The following is a 22893-nucleotide window of genomic DNA, read 5'->3' as shown; positions in this document are numbered from 1 at the left end:
TCCTTGGTTAATTTAAAATCTCAACCTATGGAGATCTCTTTCATTGGGACAGTTTTCTGGAATTCCCAAGGATGAGATGCCCTGAGATCATAAGCAACAAAGATGCTTATATTTTGATCGCTACCACCTCAAGGGACTTGTTCAACAAACAAAACACCACAAACAACACCGTTGGGCTCTGTTGGTGGCTTAGAATCCCTCTTTTCAAATACCATTGTGACATTACTCCAACATTGGCCAAATTACCAGCAAAGAGTCGTCATGGTTTTGATATTATCTCTGGCAAACTATTAAAAAGAAAACATGAGAGAGGCCAAGGTACTATAAAAAGAAGAAAGGACTCCTATCAAAGAATTTGATAAAAATGACTTTGCCCCAGGTTGCTAACTTTATCTTAGAAGAAAACATGGCTATGATTTTTATTTGATGCATTATGAATTCATTCCAATGGAAGCCTTTCTGAAAAGGAAAGCTGTGCAGCCAAAGTATAGATACAAAAGCAAAAGGGTAGTGGCTGTACAGTTGAGCACACAACAATAGCATTTTTAACATACTATATGGAGGGAATCTTTTAAAAGGAGATTTGGCTCCTGAATAAACTTTTCATGGTAAGCAATCAGGGAAGTTAAGCTCCCCTTATTAGCCTCTTTTTCTGTTCTTCTCAGTGGCCCGTATCGTTTAAACTAATAAGCAGCAGCAGTTGAAATACACAAAAAGCTCCTGATAAACAACAGCTAAGGGAGGCCAGAAAAGGGGCAAAATTCAGCTCTCGTGACATAAATCTCAATGCAAATCCAAAACCTGGCATATGTGGCTACGACAGTGCCCCCAAATGACACAGAAAGGCATTCGCCTGATCTCTTAAGTATATTTTTCACGTGTTAATGTTACAAGAATGTAAAAAAGAATTCCATTTCCTGCTTGATATATTCTCTCCCAATGTCTTCCAGGTCCAAAGATTTGGAGACTCTCCAAACAACACATAATAACACAAGAGGAGGAAGGAAATGAAGGGGGGGGGGGGGGGGGGGAGGTAAGAGCAATTTGCATTTCTCTTGTGTTCCATACTTGTTTAACAGCCTATCATCAATATCACTACTGATTTGGTTTCAGCTAAGTTGCAAGCAAGCGTGCTGTCAGTACTAGGAAAGGTAATTTCCAGGTGAAAATAAGTAGGGGGTAGGATGACGGTATCTCCATTTTTAGGCATCCCTTGGTTAATGGCATCTGCATTTCATTCTTGGTTGCCCAGTGCAAACTGCCTCACTTCTTTATGTAACATAGTCCTCATCAGTCAAGTGGGACTCAAAGCCAACACCACTCACCCCTGTAGAAATTCCTCTAGAACAGTGCCACTTCAAGTAGAGTCACAGAGCAGTAGCATAAACATCATCTTCATGCTTGTTAGAAATTGTGAATGACAAGTTCCAGCCCAGATTTACTGAATTAATCACTCACTTTGACGCACTTTGAGCAGCACTGCCCTAGAAGCAAGCTGCTGGTCTGCAGCCTGCCTGTCCCCAGTCCACTATAGATAAATACAGACTGTGGGTGTCAGCACTTAAAGCATTCAAATACATGTGACACTCTGGCCATATCCAAGCACATGAGTGATGGACTCATGTCCTTCAAAGGCAATGGACCAGTGTAGGGCTTCAGCATTTGTGTGGTGAGCTGTGTAAGGCACAGTGTGCCACCAGTCATGGATAGCAGAACCCCCCATCATCATGATGGATTAAAAAAAAGAAAATTCCTTCATCAGAGAGTCTGAAAAGTCCTACTCTAGAGCAAAGGTCAGTAAACTTTTTCTAAAAAGGACCACACAGTCCATAAAGCATAATATCTTAAGCTCTGTAGGTCATAAAGTCTCTGTAGCAACTACTTACCTGCAATTATAAAGCAAAAGCATTAAGAAAGTGTAAGCAAATGAGCATGACTGTTCCAACAAAACTTTATCTACCAAAACAAGCGGAGGGCCAGATCTGGTCCACAGGCTGCTCTGTGCCAACTCCTCTTTAAAGGATGACTGGTGACCAAATATGATGACATCAGAAGATTCTGCCGAATCTGCTTGATTTCACGCAACCCTTACTTTCGAGAACTGAGAAGATGAAACAAACCACCACAATCCCCTACTTTTGTCAGTGGTTTTCCTTCCTTACAGTGACCACAGAAATAGAAATTGTACCTCCCCTTTGCTCCTGTAACAGTGAGAAACCTGAGGACAAAGCCAAACACATCTGGTCAACCTTCAACTACCACCCTAACAAAAAAAAAAAAGGATCAAAAAGGAAATGGCCGCATCACAGAAGGAAAAGTTAAGTCTCCCTTCCTCTAGTTCCGGGATCTACAAAGTATGGCCCATTGGTGAATGGTGTCTGCCAAATTCAGCCTGCCACCTGTTTCTATAAATAAAGTTTTATTGGAACAAAGCCATGACCACACAATTACAAACTGTCTACAGCTGCTTTTGAAGTACAGTGGCAGGGGGGAGCACCAACCTTATGTCCCACAAAGCCTAAAATATTTACTATTTGGATCTTTAAAGAAAAAAAAAATGCAACCTCTGCTATGTTCCTCCCATGACTAGCAGCCCCTTGTTCCAGTCCAGAAAGCCTCAAGCAAGTAGGTAAGAAGACAGATATCTACAACACCATTAGCAGGACTTCTGCCAACTACTTTCTCTGGAAAAATCTTCTTTTGCTAAACAAAGTGGCACAGTTAGAGGCTTCTTGCTGAGTTCCTCCCAAGTTTCTTGGTGGCTTTCAAGTCCCTTTTAAATAACTTCTTTTAACTATTAAAAATATATAGGCAGGGTTACTTATTGATGAAGCAGTCTATTAGTCATGTAAATGCAGCATTAACTTGGTGCCTTTTTACATTAAACTCATACAAAGAATATTAAAATCCTTGACAAGGAAAAAAAAAAAACTTGACAAGATAGACAAAAACATCCTTGCATGTAGATCTCTGGAACATTCCCAGAGTGAGCAAACAAATGGGTTCTCTTATTTCCCAGAGAACTGGGGGCTTTGTTTTTGTCAGAACTTCAAAGAATACAAAGCATCATAAATACATGGAGCAAACTTCAACAAACAAAACCTTCCGGCCTTTGAATCCATTGTGAGTAACACACATAACATGAAGGAAAGTAGGCTGCAAGAGTCTGGGTAATAGCAGAAATTCACCAAAAAAAAAAAAAAAAAAAAAAAAAAAAAAGCGCTGTGTAACACTGTGTAACATGGTGCTAACAAAACACAGTTGTTTCACTGGTAGCCACTTGGAAGGAAACAAGTGCCGTATCAGTTACCTAATGGTCTGTGGAGGCGCCTTATAAATACTACTAGTGCCACCTTCTGGTCCTCTGATGCTACTGCATGCCCCTTATCCCATCTTGGCCTCATTTCCCCCAAGCCACCGAATAACGTGTGTCCTAGAATCATGGACTAAATAGAAAAAAAGATCTGCAGAGCTCTCTACAGATCTTCACAGATCACGGAGACCCCAGACCAACCTGCCTTCGTGCTGACGTTTAATACTGACTTTTGAGACCACAGGGTAGCTACGTTGGAAAGACCAGAATCGCTTCTGACCTTATTTTTTGGCTCCAAAAGCTTGAGAATTCTGTAAACCAGAGAGATAGGATTATACAACTAGGCTTCCACCCCCTCACAGCTCTCTTCATGCCCCAAAGATAGCCAGGCAAAGGGAAGTCATTGGACAAGTTGAAAAAGATGAGAGGTATGTTACTGTTTGGAGCCACTTTTCCCTGATAGTGAAGAAAGGGACTCTTGGGTTTGGAACCAGGTTTCTTTAGGCAGGTTGCCATGCTCCTCATGAGAGCATTTTAGGAGTCAAAGGTTGGTAGGAGAAGTAGTTTCTCTTCTGTTTTATAACACTTGCTGCAGAAGTGAGTCTCAGGAAATAAACAGAGGAAGTGCCCAGAACCTACTGGGAAAAGCCCACCTACACAACCACAGGAATAGAACCAGCCTTGCTCTTCACACACAGACATTCTCTGCCTTATCTGCCTTCATCCTCAGTCACATTCTGGATACAGAGCAGGGAAGGCCCGGCCACAAGGTTTCAAGGAGGAAGATCAGGAAGGGAAAGCTTAAAGCAGGACAGGGAGGTGAGGCCCCGTGGGAAATACATTAGGGCCTGGGGGGGAAAGTGAAAGTTTCATAGTGTCTTCCTTGACTGAGATGAGAGCCTGGCCTGCCTGTGCTAAACCCTTTGCTTCTGATTTGAAAAACATTTGGCTTCCTGAAAAGTAAAAACTATTAAGGGCCTTTTCGTAATCCATCTTGCACATCTTCAGAATTGACGTCAGCAAGTCACGAAGGGAGTTTCTACCAGTCCTCCCTGGGTGGAGTGATGATGGCAATGATACAGGGCCATTGTGGCCCAGGATCCCCAAGGGGAGGGAAAGGAAGGATGTTCACAGGGATCTTCTGGGCTCTGTCAGGAAGAGGGAGAAACACATCCCTCTAAGGAAAAAAAGGCATTTGTCTCAAAGAAAAATGGCTGTACTGGGGGGAAATGTCATACTTAATGAAGCTAACCAATGGTAAAGGAAGCAAGCTGCAATCTCTTCAGAATGTTAGAAAAATAATGTTTATGTTTAGAAGATGTTGTTATCATTTACAATTATAGCTGCCATTTGTTGATGGACACTGTTTTCCTTTAATCATAGAGGCGTTTATTACCCCTGTTCTACAGATAATCAAACTGAGGTTCAAGAAAGTTCAGTAACTTTCCCAAGGTCAACAGGGAGTAGGCAGAAATAAACCCAGTTCTGTCTCAGTCCACTCACCCCCAGCTTCCATGATTCGAGCAGTTGGTTTGTTCTCATGAAATTAAGCCTGCACATGAGTACATGTACTGAGATTCTCACATTTTGGAAACTGAAGACTGGAAAGACAGACTTCCACATTGACATCATAGATTGACAGACTCACGCTTACAAACAAGTGACCCCTCCAAACTCCCAGCTGAAATGGACCAGGATGGCCGGGGCTGCCTCTACCAACAGCTCTTCCTGCAGCTGGAACCATGGTAGCTGTTTCACCTCTTGCCAAGTCAACAGCCTGAAGTGCACTGCCCATTCTCAGCCCCACATAGTCATCATCTCACTGTTAGTTTTTCTGTCTCCTGTACTTTTTATTTGGACCCTTCCAAGGTGAGAAAGGGGTCTACAATTTATAGCAGGTAGATGTTTTATCCTGAGCCTTGACAGGGAATTCACCAGACTCCTCCAGCAGAAGCCAGCCAGCAGGACACTCGATGATCAAGAGAGTTAGGGAATATCTCCACAATGACCTGATAAGACACCAAAAACAGCACAGGGACCCAAAGACTGGCTATCCCATCCCGATTTCCTTAAGGTACCCTGTGCTGATATGTACATGGCACCTTGGAACAGAAAGTGAAGAGGCAAATATTCAAAAGGAGAGAAATAACCTAACTTTGAATCTTGAATGAAATGAATATTTACCCCAAAGACCCTGAGCTAACTTAAGAGAGACTATTTCAAAACACAAGAGGGGCAACTGGGTGGCTCAGTCAGTTAAGCGTCTGACTTCAGCTCAGGTCATGATCTCACAGCTCATGAGTTCGAGCCCCACATCAGGCTCTGTGCAGACACCTCAGAGCCTGGAGCCTGCTTCGGATTCTGTGTCTCCCTCTCGTTCTGCCCCTCCACTGCTTGTGTTCTGTCTCTCTCTCTCTCTCTCTCTCAGAAAAATAAACAAACATTAAAAAATATTTAGAAAAAAAAAGAAAACAGAAGAGACAAAGTTACCAAGATACTAAGAACTGGCAAGTTTTAGATTTATTTTTCTTGCTCCCAAATGGAATAAGGGATTGAGGAAAAGGTGAGGTCACTTACGGAAAATAAAGAGTACTGGTTTTGGCGGGGGGGGGGGGGGGGGGGGGGGGGGTTGCACATTTAAGTTGTAATATATAAATGTTGTCTCACCTGTGCCTGTGTCTTAGTGTGTGTTTTATGTTAGATAGCCTGATTTCCTTTTTGACATGCCAATCCACACAAGGATTTCAGCAAGGCATTTTTATAAAGTCTCCCCTGGTATCTTTGTGGACAAGGTGGAGAAATGTGGGCTGGATGATAAAACACTTAGGTGAACTCTCAAGCTGCCTATATTTTGTTCCTTTTTGGACACCAAATTTTCAGGGAGACATTGACAAAGTGGATTTTCCTGTAACAAAATGGCCAGAATGACGAAGAATCTGGTAATCCTGTCCTAGGGGGGAAAGAATGTTTTATCTTAGAAAAATGAAGGCTCTGGGTGGAGACGGGAAGGAGGTATGCATTGGTGATAGAGTAGAATGAGTGCTCTCTTGGAGGCAACCAAGGTTCAAATCATGAATCTTCCTTACTACAAAATTTTTTGTGTCCCCCACATGCACTTACCATGCTCTCTATTGTAACTCCATTTTTTGCAACAATATCTACAGGGCAGGGTGAGCAACACAGCATACTGGAAGACACAGAGCCAGGGCTAGAGAGAACTGGGTAGCACAACTAGGAAACCTGGGGAAAGGATCAGCAGCCCCAGGGAGGTGTTGCTATTCACCAAGTAAGTTCCTAGTCTAGATAGGGCATTTCTGGAGTTATTCCAGATGGAAGCAACAGGGTTCTAATCACCAAGATGCAGAGGGAATGTGGCCAATGGGCAAATGGGGTGGAAATGGTAGGAGGGGTGAATCTGGAGTACATCTATAACCGAGAAAGATCCTTCCAAGAACTGATGGGGATGTTTGCAAACAAGGCTGAAACCCTGGATGTGGATCTGACAGGAATACACCCAGAAATCAATCCCCTGCCAGCTTGGCTCGAAGGGAGGATTTCCCAAAACCTTACTGAAGGAGCAAGATGTGGAGAAAGCCCAGAAAAAGGATCTGTCTACCCCAAGGGAGATATATCTACTGGACCAGCGACGCCTGCAATTCCACTTCAGGATGATCATTCCTTTGGCTTAAATGTAAACGGTCCTTAAGTATTTCTTATCAAAATGTCAGCATTCTTGGGAGAAATAATACATTAGGCATTACAGTGCATTAATAGCTTAATGAGGCTTGGTTCCAGAAGACGTACTCATTTTCAGTAGTGACAGCTAACAGGGATCCAGGCTGCAAGATCAGGTATCTTCTTTGTTTAGTTTAGATGATTGTTTGGGGGAGCCAGACGAGGGCAAGGTGCACCACCTAGGGCCAGCGGGCCTAGGCAGGCAGAGCAGGGAGGACCCCGCACATCTGGAGGCAAGGACAGGTAGAGAATGAGGACGAGCCCCAGAAACAGGAGAGGGGCAGTGGAAGGGAGGTCTGAGGGCCCCTTAGGCAAACCTCATCCACATCATAGTTCAGTCGAGGGCCAGGCCGGTCTATTGCTGCTTTATTTCACATCTCTTTGCCAACAGCAAAATAAACATGCACTGATTCAGTGAGTTCCTTCCATCATTTGAAAAAATGCTGCTTAACAGAACAGCTGAAAGGAGACCATTTGTTCATTCATAAGGCATGATGTTGCGATGATTAGACTGGTTTATCTGAGGACCTTCCATCTAAAACGCAGACATTTGCCTTTTGCAAAATGCAAAGAGCTGATCTCCCCTCACCTTCTTTCATACTCAGAACCTACGAAAATCAGAGGGAGGGCGGGGGGATGCCCAGGAAGCCAAAAGAAATGCTCCAAAGTCAGTGCATGAAATACATGCGTTTGAATTATGTGCCAGCATTTCAGGTCTTCCCAGCTTAGAAACAGAAACTAAGAAGGAAGCCCAGAAGTCTCTTAGAAGCAGGTACCCTGACAGTTCTCAGAAGTGACAGTTACCAGAAATAGAGACATACTACAAAATTAAGAGAGCTTAACAACTTGGGGTCATGTGCACAGAGGAAAAGATCTCTAGTTGTTTCAAAGTCCATGGGGACACAGAAAGCAGAAGTTCACGGCTGAGGCAAAGTTACTGGGAAAAGAATAGAATGGGATGAAATAATTCTAGGAATACTGACCTCGAATGAAGCCTCACGACCTTTATTGTGTGTGTCCTATATGGGTGTCCTTCTAGTAAGAGAAATTGTTTAATATCTCAAATGCATCCCTACGCACTGATAGAGTTAATAAATATTACACTGCCACCGCATTCATGATTGGACTCGTGAGAGGTTAAGCCATCACCAGTAAGGTGCTGCACGAGGGAAAACTAATGCGCAAAGGATTAATACCTCACGTAAATCCAGACATGAAGAGGCCTCAAGTATCTCCCAACAAACACAAAGACGGACAGGGGATTTACTGTAGAAATAATATGACACAAAAAGATTCCGGAGAGAACAGATTGGAGAACCCCCAAGCTGACATATCGGTGACAGTCCCTCAATTTTAAAGCCTAGAGGTGGGTGTGAGAGCTTGGAGATTCCTGACAGAATCGGGTAGAGGTCTTCTAGTACCAGTTCACCTGCTTAGTTCGATCTGGCCTTGACATAGGTACGCTCATACAGGTATTCCTCTCCACAGACAGCAAAGTACCACCCGTCTGACAAGAAGAGTTCACACCACACCTCTAGTGGGCTTGCATCAAAAAGACACCCTTGCTAATGGAGCACCATTTGTGAGAGGTTCACTGAGACTCCTAGGACTGAGACGGGGAGGAGACAGAATATAAAAAGCACATTTCCTATTTAGTCCACTCCATCCCAATAAACATTTTCAGAAAAGCTTATATGTGAAGAATATTAAATATGATTAGCCTTAGGCAAATCCGTATGGAAACTGGAAAATCTATCAAGTACTGAAAACAGTAAGTTTTATTAACCCAGGTAGGGCTTTTACAAAATATTATTTCTTTTTTAATAAACTATCTAGGGGGACAAGAAAAGTACATGCTTTTAAATATGATGCATTTGGGTAGGCATTTACCGTTGCCTTTCCAGCTTCCATTATGCCTTCCTATGACCTTGATTTTCAATTGAGAACTTATCCCTTGCTGTCTTTCTATCCACTGGACTCCTGAGGGTTCCACTGACCCAACGGAAGTCAATGATCCAGCCTCAGTCAACCAGTGTGTAGTATTCCCTACATCACAGTAAAGGTTCAGAGGTGGGCATGTGATCCAAATCATTTCCATCAGCGTGAATGGCATAAGCTTTACAGGATCCACTGAAAAAGAGGCAGACGGTAGTGAGGCTTAAAGCTGCAGCAAGGGGGCTGACCACAGAGGGAAGACAATCTAGAGGAAGGAAATGAGAGATGGAGAGAAACAGAGTCCTGGTGACACCGTTTAAGCCCTGTCCTCAAACAGCTGGACTCAGACCTCTCACTTTTGACAAGCATTAAATGCCCCTCTTGCTAAGCTCATCTATGTTGGTTTTCCGTTAATAACAACTAAAATCAATGGCTGTAATGATTTCAGATAAATGAGATGCTAGTAATAGAAATGAACATTCATGGAGCCAATATAATTGCACATCAGTTAATACTTTTCACTTATATCTCAAAATCATGTTTTCTTCTTATGCTAAACCTCAGGAATTATGAGTTCTTCCTGAAGACAGGACTCCCAGGTTTTGCAGCTGTAATCTACAGCACATTGGAATATTTCTTATTGCCTTCTTTAAAAACCCTGAAATCAGAATTTTTTTTCCACTGAATTTTCCTTAATTTTTTTCTCACTAGAATTTCCCTCAATGTTCTCTTAAAATTTCCTTAACTCTTCTTCACTGAAATCAAATATGAAACATTTCCTCTACAATAAAAACTTTCTCTGAAAATTGCAATGACTGGGGCGCGTGGGTGGCTGAGTCGGCTAAGCATCCAACTCTTGACTTCGGCTTGGGTCGTGATCTCACGGTTCGTGAGTTTAAGCCCACATTGGACTCTGTGCTGACAGTGTGGAGCCTGCTTGGGATTCTGCCTCCCAATCTCTCTACCCCTCCCCCACTTGCTCTCTTTCTCTCACTCAAAATAAATAAAAATAAACTCTAACAAAAAAAAAAAAAGAAAATTGCAATGACTGAAAACAGTGGGATTTTAATGATGAATAATTCATAAATTAGTCTTAGGGATCATTCTCAAAAATAATTATTACATTCAGCATATATAACATGAAATAATTATAAAATGTATGGAAATTGTTTAAAAAGTGAGTAGGGCCCCAATCCAAAACCAACCAAAAAAATTAAAAAGAAAAACTGCCTGCACGTATAATAAACACATTTCACAAATGTCCTTACCCACCGATATGGGTCTAGTGCAAAGGGTGAGTCAGCCTGAAACTCACTTCACCCTACGTCAACCTCAGAGCCAGTCCTGGGACCTACTGGCAAGGTTACTCATATCCCCTTGGTTCAACCAAACACAGCTCATATGCCCTGAAATGGAAAAAGCCTTTGAAGTAAGCTCTCCAAATGGGCATAAAGTGCCTACTGAAACCAAGAAAACTTCCTCTTTGTGGGGCTGACCTCGCCACTCTGCCCACACTCCCCAGAGGTACGGACAGTAGCTACAGCTGAGGAAGTGTGCCATTCAGCAGTTTTGTGCGAACAAAATTTGAGAAATGTGCACAATATGTGTGGAAGCCATTGTTCATATCTAAGCTTATTAGCTGTACGAGTTCCTGAGAGGGAAAACGGAATCCCCTGGGAGGAGGGGAAGCATGAGGGGGCTTCCCGGAGGAGCCTTCACTGCAGGCCTCATTTCATTACAAATGACTTCACCAGAGGCCTATTGAGAGGAGGTCACAGGTATTTACCTTTCTTCACCGTCTGTTTCCATTTGTTTTATGGAGGAGAGAAAATGCCAATGCTCTCCTCATCCTTGAGCCCTCAACAAATTCATTCTGCAGATTTTTGCATGGAAGGGCAGACTTTTAAAACAACAACAACAAAATGTCATCGGAACAGACTTAAGCTTTGTTCACAGACAGACTGATTTCTTACCTGAGCCGCAGTGGATTACTTCCCCCCAAGCCCTGTCATTTCTTACAAGGGAGGCCTTGTCAGAACTTTTATGGCCTAACACATCCTTAAATACCACCCACCTCTAATAACACGGCAACACAGTTCACATAGGGGACTACACAGGACATGGGAAGAAAACAGAGTAATAGTTTACAAATGCAGTTATGGGATTATTAGGCTAATGTATGTAAAGTAAGGTATAAATAATCCAAAAGAGTGGATGTTCCAAAATCTAGCTATATTTGCCTATGTATATATGGTTAAGTAGGTCTGTCAATTGGTGTATTTGTTTTCATTCAGTAAATATTAACTAAATGGCATATTTTTTTGTCAGTCACTGTGCGAGGTACTAAATACACATGCACACACACAAAAAAAAAAAAAATAGAAAAGGAATATCTGCCCTCAAAAGTTTCTCCCTCTGGTAAGGAAAACAAGAAAATAGACAAAACTCTATAAAGTTTAACCGAAGAGTGTAGAATATTAAGGAGAATGAACATATTTAGGTACAAGTGTTAACAGAACAGGTCACATGGCTAAGTGCCAAGAAGCTTCTCAAGATTTTCTACTTTGGTAAATCTCCAGGTACGAGGCTTGCCGTGCTCCCTGGGAAGCTCAGATATCTGATTTTGTCAGCACACTGACCATGAATCTGTCTCTGGGACATTAAGTTTTATTAACTGAGCTTAACTGGGAATTCTAATTCTAATTAACAAGTTTACAGTGAAACTTGCATTGTCTTGAGTATCATGGACAGAGGGCTTGAGGAGGTGAAGAGCCACCTTACTCTGCTTCTGAAGACAGCTCTACATACACATTCTCAACCTCGATTGTATTCAGAAGAGTGTTTATTTTTTTTTAATGTTTTATTTGTTTTTGAAAGAGATACAGAGAAAGAATGTGAGCAGGGGAGGGGGAGAGAGAGACACAGACACAGAATCCAAAGCAGGCTCCAGGCTCAGTGCTGGCAGCCCGATGTGGGGCTTGAACCCATGAGCCATGAGATCGACACCTGGGCCAAAGTCGGACGCTCAACTGACTGAGCCACCCAGGCACCCCATAAGAATGTTTAGGTAAGTAGAGTCAAAGCTAGAGAAAGTATGCAAATGTAACACGTTTGATGACTTCAGGCTATGGCGGCATAAGGAATCCATGTGCACACTGGTGAGACCTGCTGAGAATACCTGGATGGTTAACACAATAGTCACCCTCCCCCCAGCTAAGGCAATGGCATGCTTTTCCTGCTGACCAACCTACTTCCTTACCAACTTTTTTTAAAGTTTAAATATACGTGACTTTTATGTATATAACTTTTATATGGAACATATTTCTCTGACTACAGATAAATTAAGAACAAAACTAAAATTACCTGTGATCTCCTAGATTTTGGGAAGCATTTCCACCCCTCCATCCTTATAACATTTGCATAGACAGACAGATGATACATGTATGTATATATTTGCACACATACACCCATCTACATATATTTACATATGTACCGTGGTAAGCTAAGGGCTCTGGAATGTTTCATGTCAGCATGGTGTCATACCCAAAGATATCTCAGCTCAGCATCTAAAATAATTGACAAGTAACTTAAGTATTTCCAATAGTCTTCTGCTAAAAAAGGAAAAAACAAAACAGGAACATATTTAGCAGAAATTCTTAAAAACCCTCTTACCTCATTTGATTGATTGTCTCAGTGTCTCACCCCTACAATTCTCTCCCACCCCCCAAAAATTTATTCCCTTCAAAACTCACTCAGTTTTTTCAAACCAATAAACTTTCTTACTTGCTCTGTCTTCTTCTTGGTCCTTTTGCAGTGTGAATCTGACTATTCCCCATCAGCATCAGCACCAATCAGCATCAACTTTCCCCACTAATCTGGAAGCACAGTGAAGGAAGTGAACATGTCTTTTCTTCTTTCCAACAGGGCCCCAGTACCAAGCACAGTGTGTTTAAAACATTTGTTGATCAATGAAAACACACACACACACACACACACACACACACACACACACACACACACGGTTTTAACAGAATTGAATCAATCCTCATATACCTTTGAATCACTTGCATTTTACATTGGGACCAATTTCCCAATCATAACAATTTCTTCCTGCAGACCCTTGTTACTGGTTGCCTAATATTCCATTACACAACTGCTCCATAATTTCATCATTTCCCAATTTGGATGTTTCCCTTTTCTCTGCATAAATAATGCATCAGTAAACACCTTTGCACAAAATCATCTCTGATTATTCCTTTAGAATGATTTTCAGCAAGTGGAATCATTGGACTTGAACATGAACTTCTTAAGGTCTCAGCACAGACCTCCAAACTGCTTCACAAAACAATTGCAATTTCAATTCCACAGCACAGGGTATTGGGTTTTTTTGTTTTTATCTTTTCAAAATTGAAATTTAAAAAACAATATATTTCTTTTGGCTATATTAATACCTTCAGTAAGACTGACTTGACCTGGGAGACAATATGCATTAAATCTTATATGTCACACAAAGTTTCCTACGTGACCCCATGTCCTCTATTTCCAAGTTGATGCCTCACATGTTTTTGGTAACAAGGTGAAGTATAAATGAATATAGTCTCGCTAAGTTCTAGAGGAGAACCTCACTGCTGCTCCCAGGGGAAATAACTGAAGACAACCCCATGTACAATAAGAAAATGTAAGAAAAGCCCTGGAGAGGACATAGAAGGCTTTTTAGAGGAGAAAAGTGATCAAAAGCTTTGAACAAAAGTGCTTCAACAGTTAGACAATGACGATAAGTGCACATGCAAGACTGTTACATTAGTGGCCCCCAACACACCACACATCATGGTATGCAGACCCTGTACAGTCCTTTCCCATGCTGACTCTGAGCTGGGCCATGTGACCTGCTTGGGCCAAGGGAATATCAGCAAATAGGACACCGGGGAGGCTCTCCAGGAAACTGCCCATTAGGACTTGCCCACCCTCACACAAGTTCAAATGAAACATCACAAACAGAGGGGCGCCTGGGTGGCTCAGTCAGTTAAGCATCCTCTTAATCTCCACTCAGGTCATGATCTTGTGGTTCATAAGTTCAAGCCCCACATCAGGCTCTGCAGTGACAGCACAGAGCCTGATTACGATTCTGTCTCCCTCTCCCTCTGCCCCTCCCCTGTTTGTGTACGCACTCTCTAAATAAATAAACTTAAAAAAAAAAAAAGATCACAAAGAGAGAGAAGATCAGTCATCCCAACTAATCCAACTAAGGCCTCAGACACATGCGTAAGGCAATAATGGAGCCCCTAACCCCAGTCAAGTTGCCAAACGACCACAGTCACAAGTAAAACATAAGTAAGACCAACAGAAAAACCATGCAGATAAATCAGTGTTGCCTTCATCCATCAATCTAGGCAATGTGTTACACAGCAACTGACAACTGATCCAGCACATTCTAGGCATAAAAAACAGCATTCCTTCAACATTTACTGAGCACTTAGAGTAGTATCCTACGGCCCTAAAGGAGAGATTCATGTGTTAATTGAAAAAAAAAAAACAAAAACAAAACAAAACAAACACAAAACCTATACAGTGTGACAATGGCTGTAATATTTGATAGGTGGAGGCACAAAGGAAGGGGTTCTCTACTCTACTTTGGTTAGTCAGAAATTTCACATGAACTCTGCCTTAAAAAACATGACCAGGCAGACTATGAAGAAAAAGATTCTACAGGCTGGAGGAAACGATGGTGTACAGATGAGAAACAAAAGAGGATGTTCAGGAACCTGCACATGATTTTCTCCAATACAAGGGCAAGCAAGAGAAAAGCAGAATTAAAGTTTTTCAGACTCTGATAAGGACTACATAAATTCTCAGTATCTCCATTTTACAGACATCATGTGGGAAAGTAAGGATAGAAGTGAGTATGCTCTTAAGCTTACACCACTCTGCCTTTCTAGAATGTCCATGTATCTGGATCTAAATGCATCCTGGTTTATAAATGTCATATTTCAGCTTGACCTTAGAGGTAAAGTATCCAGGTGGGGAGCAGTATGCTGCAGTATTGGAACACATCCCTCTTTGGACACCTTTTTCGGCAACTAGTTCATTCCAAAGGATTCATCATTCTGTGTCTTGCCATATAATTCAGCTAGATCTTAGAAATATTTTCTTAAAGTTATCAATAGGAATAAGATATGACTTAACCCAACAAACAAAATTTTTAGATGATCTGAGAAATGGATATAGGGATCTGAGTGATAGCCAACAAGTAACATAAAACCAGCAGCATATTTTCTGTGAATGTACTAATTGTTTATACTAATTAAGGGATTGCAAACCACCAAACAAGCCACTAAATTTTTTGATATGAAGAAATAGAGCGGAGAATGAAACAGCACCAGCTAATCCTTAGCTGGCAAGAGTAATTTATTTATTGAGTCACTAAATTCCATTTTCACATAAAGGCAGGATTTTACTTTGGTGAGAATATGATATAAAAAATGAAAGAAGAAAGTCAAGACGAAATCAAATCTTAATTTGTAAATAACCTATACTGGTGTTGGCCATCCAACAATTTGTTGGGTGTAGAAAAGAGAGAGCTGTAACTTGTAATTTGGTCTTGGAAAATGGACTAGGCAACAAGCTCCAGACCCGGTCCTCCACATCAACACAGATCGTGAACCCTGGCTGCAGAATAGAAGGAGCCCCCCTTAACCTCATCAGCTGTTGATATTTACAGAGGAGTCTCCCTTGCGCTCCAGATAAGGAATGACAGCCCATGCCACAAAATTAGTGAGGGTCAATAGAACAAGAGTCAGCAGTTAATCGATTGCAGAAGGAAAGCTTCAGTGAAAGGAGCCAGACCCCTGTTTTCTCAGGATAATCAAATGCCTGACTCATGTAGACTCATAAAATTGACTTGTTTTTTCTTGGTCTAATTGACTGATGCCTGGGTATTATATAAACCTTAGGTGTCCTCCAGATAAGAGTTAATACTATACTACTAAAGCCAGACATCTAATTACTTTCGTTCCACATGAAAAAGAGCCCAGTGAAATGGACAGATGCCTTTTCCACCAACACAAGCCTTTGCTGTGAAAGTGTCAAGGGGCTCTGGGTAAGCTCCACTGAGGAACACCTTCTGTAAGTCACGTGGGCCAGATAAACTTGCAGCTATAAACAGTAAAGATGAAGTTATAACCACAAAATACACTAAACATATAACTGTTACTCTGAATTCTGTTTTGTTTATTCCAAACTGACTCCAGTACTTTATAACTTTAGATCTGAGTTTAAATCATAGAATATTAGACTTAGGAAGGACTTGAGAACTTTTCTAGACTAATAAATCACCCCAAAGAGAAACCTCACGTACACTATCCCTGGAGATTGGACATAATGCATGATGAAAGGAAAAAGGCAAAAAGCAAATTATTAAAGTAAAAAATAAAATCTCAAAGCAGCATATTTCATATTTGAATAGCTCTAAGTGTAAGAAAATTCTCCCATAAATTGGGGCTGAATATGATTCTTGAAGTTTCCACCCAATGACACTTTTAGAAATTCGTGTGATTAATCCCACACATTTGTTTTTGTGTGCAAACAAAGCCATATAACTGTACTTTGTTATGTTTTGCTCTAGCAAAATTTTTAGTACTTCTGATTTAATTTCTATCTTTATACACAAATATTTTTCAAAACTTTCACTATATATCCTTAAAATGAGTAGTTTCTATATGTGTTTTGTCTAATACCTCCATTAGTAACTGTCTTTAAGCATACCTTCACAACTTGAAAAATTATAAATTATACACATGTATAGTTTTTTGCCACTGTACAAGACCTATGTTAATGTCAACTTTTGATAAGATCATTTAGAAAAAATAAAGAGTGCTATACCACACAATAAACATTGCCACTCTATGTAGCTAAATGATTCCCCTCATGCCTCATCCCAAGCTACACATTCTAGCAAAAGAAAATACTTTCTAGAAAGTATTGTGTGGTTGGGTGAGGCACTCTACTGGGGATGATTAAGTTAAATTCTACATACAAAAAGGGGAGACCTCCATACCCCTGACTTTACTCAGCTACTGGAATACTAGACATCAAGATCCAACCATGCATGAAACTGGAGGTTCCTGTGAAGAAACAGAACTGCTCGAAGAAAAGGTACAGGAAGGGTGCCTGGATGGTTCAGTCAGTTGAGCATCTGATTCTTCATCTGTGCTCAGGTCATGATCTCACAGTTCCCTGGGATTGAGCCCCCCATCTTGCTCTGCACTCAGAGCGGGGAGCCTGCTTAGGACTCTCTCTCTCCCTCTCTCTGCCTCTCCCTCACTTGCTCTCTCTCAAAATAAAAATAAATAAGCTTTAAAGAAAAAAAAATGGAATAGGTACACTGTTTGGCAATTCCAGAGTGAAAAAACCTGCCCATTGCCTTATTATCCCATTATGAAGCTCACCAGCAGATTGATTAAACCTCAATCATACACACAGAAATTTCATTAAGCTTGTTAGTATCTCATTCTTGACTATAAACAAAGAACGAAAACCATCAGAAATTTCAGAAAGATCTCAGACAAGAAAAACAGAGATCAAACCCTTAACAGAAAAAAAGGCTCTCAGAACCAACACAACACAGGTTAAAATATAAATAAATAAAAGGCAAACAACAACAAAAAACAACAACAAAAGGTAAACAGTAATCAGAGTTTAAGGGAATGTATCATACCCTTGAAACAAAAATAATAAGTTATAATCAAAGAATATAAACAGAAAAATATATCTTGGAGATTAAAAGGTTAACTAAAATATAGTTCCAGGGGCACCTGGGTGGCTCAGTCTGTTAAGCGTCCAACTTGGGCTCAGGTCATGATATCACATTCCGTGAGTTTGAGCCCCACATCAGGTTCTGTGCTGACAGCTCAGAGCCTGGAGCCTGCTTCGGATTCTGTGTCTCCCTCTCTCTCTGCCCCTCCCCTGCTCACTCTCTGTCTCTCTCTCTCCCCAAAATAAATAAACATTTAAAAAATGAAAAAAATAAATTCCATACAAGGAGTGGGGAGGGGGGCACCTAGGTGGCTCAGTCACTGAAGTGTCCAACTTCAGCTCAAGTCATGATCTCACAAGTTCATGAGTTCAAGCCCCACATCACACTATCTGCTCTCAGCACACAGCCTGCTTCAGATACTCAGCGCCCCCCCTCTGCCCCTCCCCTACTTGTGTGCCCTCTCTCTCTCTCTCTCTCTCGCAAAAAAAAAAAAAAAAATTAAACAGTAATCAGAGTTTAAGGGAATATATTACATCCATGAAACAAGAATAGTATGCTATAAGCAAAGAATATTAAGTAAGAAAGAAAGATATCTTGGAGACAAAAATGTTAGCCAAAAAATAGTTCCATACAGGACTATAAGAAAAAGGTGACAAAATACACCAGAAAGTAGAATTAAAAAATAAAGAGATGGAAAAAAGGGGAAAAAATAGAAAATTAAAATAATATAGAAGTTCCCATATCTAATGAATAAGAGTTCCAAAAACAGAGAATAAAGAGAGAGAACTAAAACAAAAATGATACAAGAAAAAAAGTCTTCAAAACTGAAGGATACGAGTGTCTACAATAAGGCATATCATCCTGAAATCTCAGATCCCTGGAGGGAAAAGGAACATTTATAAAAGTTTCCAGAAGAAAAACAAAGGGTCAGAAATCAACATGGCATTAGCTTTCCTGATAGAAACTGAGGAAGTTACAAGTGGATGAAACAATTCCTTAATGAGGGAAAAAAAAATACACACACACACACACACACACACACACACACACACACACATATTTCTTAACCATAGTATACTCATCAAAACTATCACTCAAGGCATTTTCAGACATGCAAGTTCCTGAAAAGCTTTTCGCCCCGTGCCTTCCATCAGGAAGCAATTGGAGAAGGGGACCCACCAAAATGAGAGACAAAAGTCAGAAAAAGGAAGGTCTAAGATATAGCAACAAAAAGAGGCAAAGGCAATTCCAAGATGAAGGGCAGGCAGCAGATCTAGAAAACAATCCACTGCCATAATAATCTAAACAGTGACTATCACACAAACGTTTACATATAATCATACTGGGACAATGGAAGGAAGGCAAGAGCATGAGTAAGCAGAATGCGAAATTCTTGTCTTTCATAGAAGTCAACAGATAACGTCTACAGCTGAAAAACAGAAAGAGCAGTCTGGGCTCACCATTCAGAGATAAGGAAGTAAATGGCAAAGGAAACAGCCCCTGGAGAAAAGGAATGAGAGTGGCAACGGGTGTAACTTGAAAACTCTATGTTTCTATCAGAAACTTTTTAATTTTTAAGCTTTATGTATTTCATTCACATAAAAAGTTACAGGGGTGCCTGGGTGGCTCTGTCGGTTGAGCATTTGACTTTGGCTCAGATCATGATCTCACAGTTTGTGGTTCAAGCACCACATCGGGCTCTGTGCTGACAGCTCAAAGCCTGAAGCCTGCTTCGGATTCTGTGTCTACCTATCTCTCTCTCTGCCCTTTCCCTGCTCATGCTCTGTATCTCTCTCTCTCTCTCAAAAATAAACAAATATTTTTTAAAAAATTAAAAAAATAAGTTACAGAGGAAATTAATTATTCTAATATTTTCTTCCTGGAAGTAAGATTATGGACTTTGCGTATGCACAGTCCCCTTGGAGACCATCATTTTGTACAATAAGACAAACGATCTTATTTCAATAGCAAAATTCCTAAGAGCTCTGCAAGTGAGGAAACACAGAATAATGTAGAATTCGGAGAGAACCCTCCAGCCTATCTCAATCCATAAATGACATTTCATATAGAACCAGAAGGTCTGCCTAGACTAAATCAGTTCTAGGCATCCAGAAACCCACTTTCATTTCCCCATACAAAGCAATCATTCTGATTCCAAAGTGCTCAGAAAAACCACTCAGAACACAAGTTAAAAATGTATTTTCCACTGATGCATAGGGGCACTTGTACCCCAATGTTTATAGCAGCACTCTCAACAATAACCAAATTATGGAAAGAGCCTAAATGTCCATCAACTGATGAATGGATAAAGAAATTGTGGTTTATATACACAATGGAGTACTACAGGGCAATGAGAAAGAACGAAATATGGCCCTTTGTAGCAACGTGGATGGAACTGGAGAGTGTGATGCTAAGTGAAATAAGCCATACAGAGAAAGACAGATACCATATGTTTTCACTCTTATGTGGATCCTGAGAAACTTAACAGAAACCCATGGGGGAGGGGAAGGAAAAAAAAAAAGAGGTTAGAGTGGGAGAGAGCCAAAGCATAAGAGACTCTTAAAAACTGAGAACAAAATGAGGGTTGATGGGGGGTGGGAGGGAGGGGAGGGTGGGTGATGGGTATTGAGGAGGGCACCTTTTGGGATGAGCACTGGGTGTTGTATGGAAACCAATTTGACAATAAATTTCATATATTGAAAAAAAATAAAAATTAAAAAATAAAAATAAAAATAAGCAAAAGATTTGAACCAGATACCTTACCAAAAACAACATAAATGTGGCAAATAGCATATGAAAAGATGTTCAATGTTATACAATTTTGGTGAAATGCAAATTAAAATAATAAAATATTACATCATATATCTATTAGAAAAAGAAAAAAACGTATTTTCCAGGGGTGCCTGGGTGGCTCAGTCGGTTGAGTATCCAGCTTCAGCTCATGTCATGCTCTCATAGTTCATGACTTCGAGCCCTGCACGGGGCTCTATGCTGAGAACTCAGGGCCTGCTTTGGATTCTGTGTCTCCCTCTCTCTCTGCACCTGTCCCCACTCTCTCTCTTAAAAACAAACATTAAAAAAATGCACTCCATAGTCCGCATGGCTCTGTGGATTTCTGATTAGTACAAAGTATGACATCAGGACAGGGAAATCTGCATTTTGACAACTGCCACAAGTGATTTTATACCACTGGTGCCCAGATTTTGAGAAAGAACCTCAAGGTGTTCTTCCTGAGTCCCATGCTTTAAGGGTAGGAGTTGGCACACCTTTTCTGTACAGTGCCAGGTGGTTAGTATTTTAGGCTTCACCAACCATTCAGTCTCTACAGTGAGCGTACTCATCTCCACGGTCGTAGCACAAAAGCAGGCTCAGACAGTATGTAAATGAATGAATGTGGCTATGTGCCAATAAAAAAAGTGGTTGTCAACACTGAAATTTGGATTTTATACGATTTTGACATGTTACTGAATATTCTTCCTCTTTTGAGTTTTTTTCCCAACCACTTAAAATGTAAAAACCATTCCTTAATTCCAGGGCCTTACAAAACCAGGTGGGAGGCCTGGTGGGGCCCTTGAGCAGTAGTTTTACTGACCTCTGCTCTCGGGCACTCCACAACCGCTGAGTGAGCAGAAGTTCTCGAGGGGAGTGCACCGGGAGAAGGAAGCTCCAGAAACCAGCATTCGAAAAGTTCTGTGATTTGACATCAATCGTAAAAGCCCTATTACAAACAAAGCGGGCTGAGCAAAACAGGCACTGCCTCCCCTCCACATGTATTCTATTAGGCACAATGACTGACGACTTCCTCTCATTGCCTATAGTCTTACCCCATTCTTTCGGGACTTGTTTGATGATGATATTCATCTGATTGCACCCAAATAAAAATACCAGGTGGGAGGAGCGTCTGGGTGGCTCAGTGGGTTGAGTGTCCGACTTTAGCTTAGGTCATGATCTCATGGCTCGTCAGTAAGAGCCCCACATCCGATTCTGTGCCTCCCTCTCTCTCTGCCCCTAACCCACTTGCATTCTGTCTCTCTCTCAAAAATAAATAAACACTGGGGCGCCTGGGTGGCTCAGTTGGTTGAGTGTCCGACTTCGGCTCAGGTCATGATCTCACAGTCTGTGAGTTCGAGCCCCGCATCGGGCTCTGTCCTGACAGCTCAGAGCCTGGAGCCTGCTTCAGATTCTGTGTCTCCCTCTCTCTCTGCCCCTCCCCCGCTCATGTTCTGTCTCTGTCTCTATCAAAAATAAAAATAAACATTAAAAAAAATTTTTTTTTAAATAAACATTAAAAAAACAATTTTTTTTAAACAAAATTAAAAAAAAATACCAGGTGGGAAAGGGAAAGTATATAGCGTGGCTTCCTCAAAGTCTCCTTTCCTTCTCTGATTAGGACTCCTTTCAGAAAAATCAGGCTTCCACAGGGCTTTTAAATTGGGTTGTTTTTTTTTTGAGAGTAAGCAAGGGCACAAGTGAGCGAGGTGCAGAGAGAGAAAAATCCCACAAGGGGCAGAAAGAGAGAGAGAGAGAGAGAAGGAAGCAGGGTTCACCCAATGTGGGGCTACTGATCACCGGAAGTGGGGCTTGGGCTCACCCAACGTGGGACTTGAACTCACAAACCGTGAGATGATGACCTGAGCTGGCCAGATGCTTAAAAACTGAGCCACCCAAGCACCCCTTGTCTTCTTAATCATACAAAATTTTTGGTTATGTAAGTCAGAGTTTTGGGCATCCACTAACACAGTTTAAATTGTAAATTTCTTTGAATTATTAACGGCCATCCCACTGAACCAGAACCTTAGCATCTAAATAAATCACTTATTGTTCTTGTCATTCATTTAATAATATTTGGGGCATGTGGGTGGCTCAGTCGGTTGAGCATCCACTCTTGATTTCCACCCAGGGTCATGGGATCAAGCCCCTCATCAGGCTTCACACTGAGCATGGAGCCTACTTAAGATTCTCTCTCTCTTGGGGTGCCTGGTGGCTCAGTCAGTTAAGCATCTGACTCTTGGTTTCAGCTCAGGTCATGATCTCACAGTTTTATGAGTTCGAGCCCACATGGGGGGGTGGGGGGCACACAGAGCCTGCTTGGGATTCTCTCTCTCTTCTCTCTCTGTCCTTCCCCCACTCATGCTGTCTCTGTCCTTCTCAAATAAAT

The 22893-nt window shown here is 41.3% G+C and overlaps 1 protein-coding gene across 2 annotated transcripts in view; it reads right to left on the bottom strand.

Moving 5' to 3' along the window:
* Positions 1–22893, bottom strand: part of DTWD2 (DTW domain containing 2) — a 221146-nt gene that overhangs the window by 71203 nt on the left and 127050 nt on the right. For both annotated transcript variants that reach the window (XR_002085884.2, XR_002085885.2), the window contains exon 7: positions 12767–12858. The gene's annotated coding sequence lies outside the window, so the exon portion shown is untranslated. The remainder of the gene's footprint in view (positions 1–12766; positions 12859–22893) is intronic.

The sequence above is a fragment of the Panthera pardus genome, unplaced genomic scaffold, assembly GCF_024362965.1.
Source record: "Panthera pardus isolate Hobbes unplaced genomic scaffold, ASM2436296v1 HiC_scaffold_2, whole genome shotgun sequence".
Classification (NCBI taxonomy): domain Eukaryota; kingdom Metazoa; phylum Chordata; class Mammalia; order Carnivora; family Felidae; genus Panthera; species Panthera pardus.
This window is presented reverse-complemented; position numbering and strand designations above follow the sequence as displayed.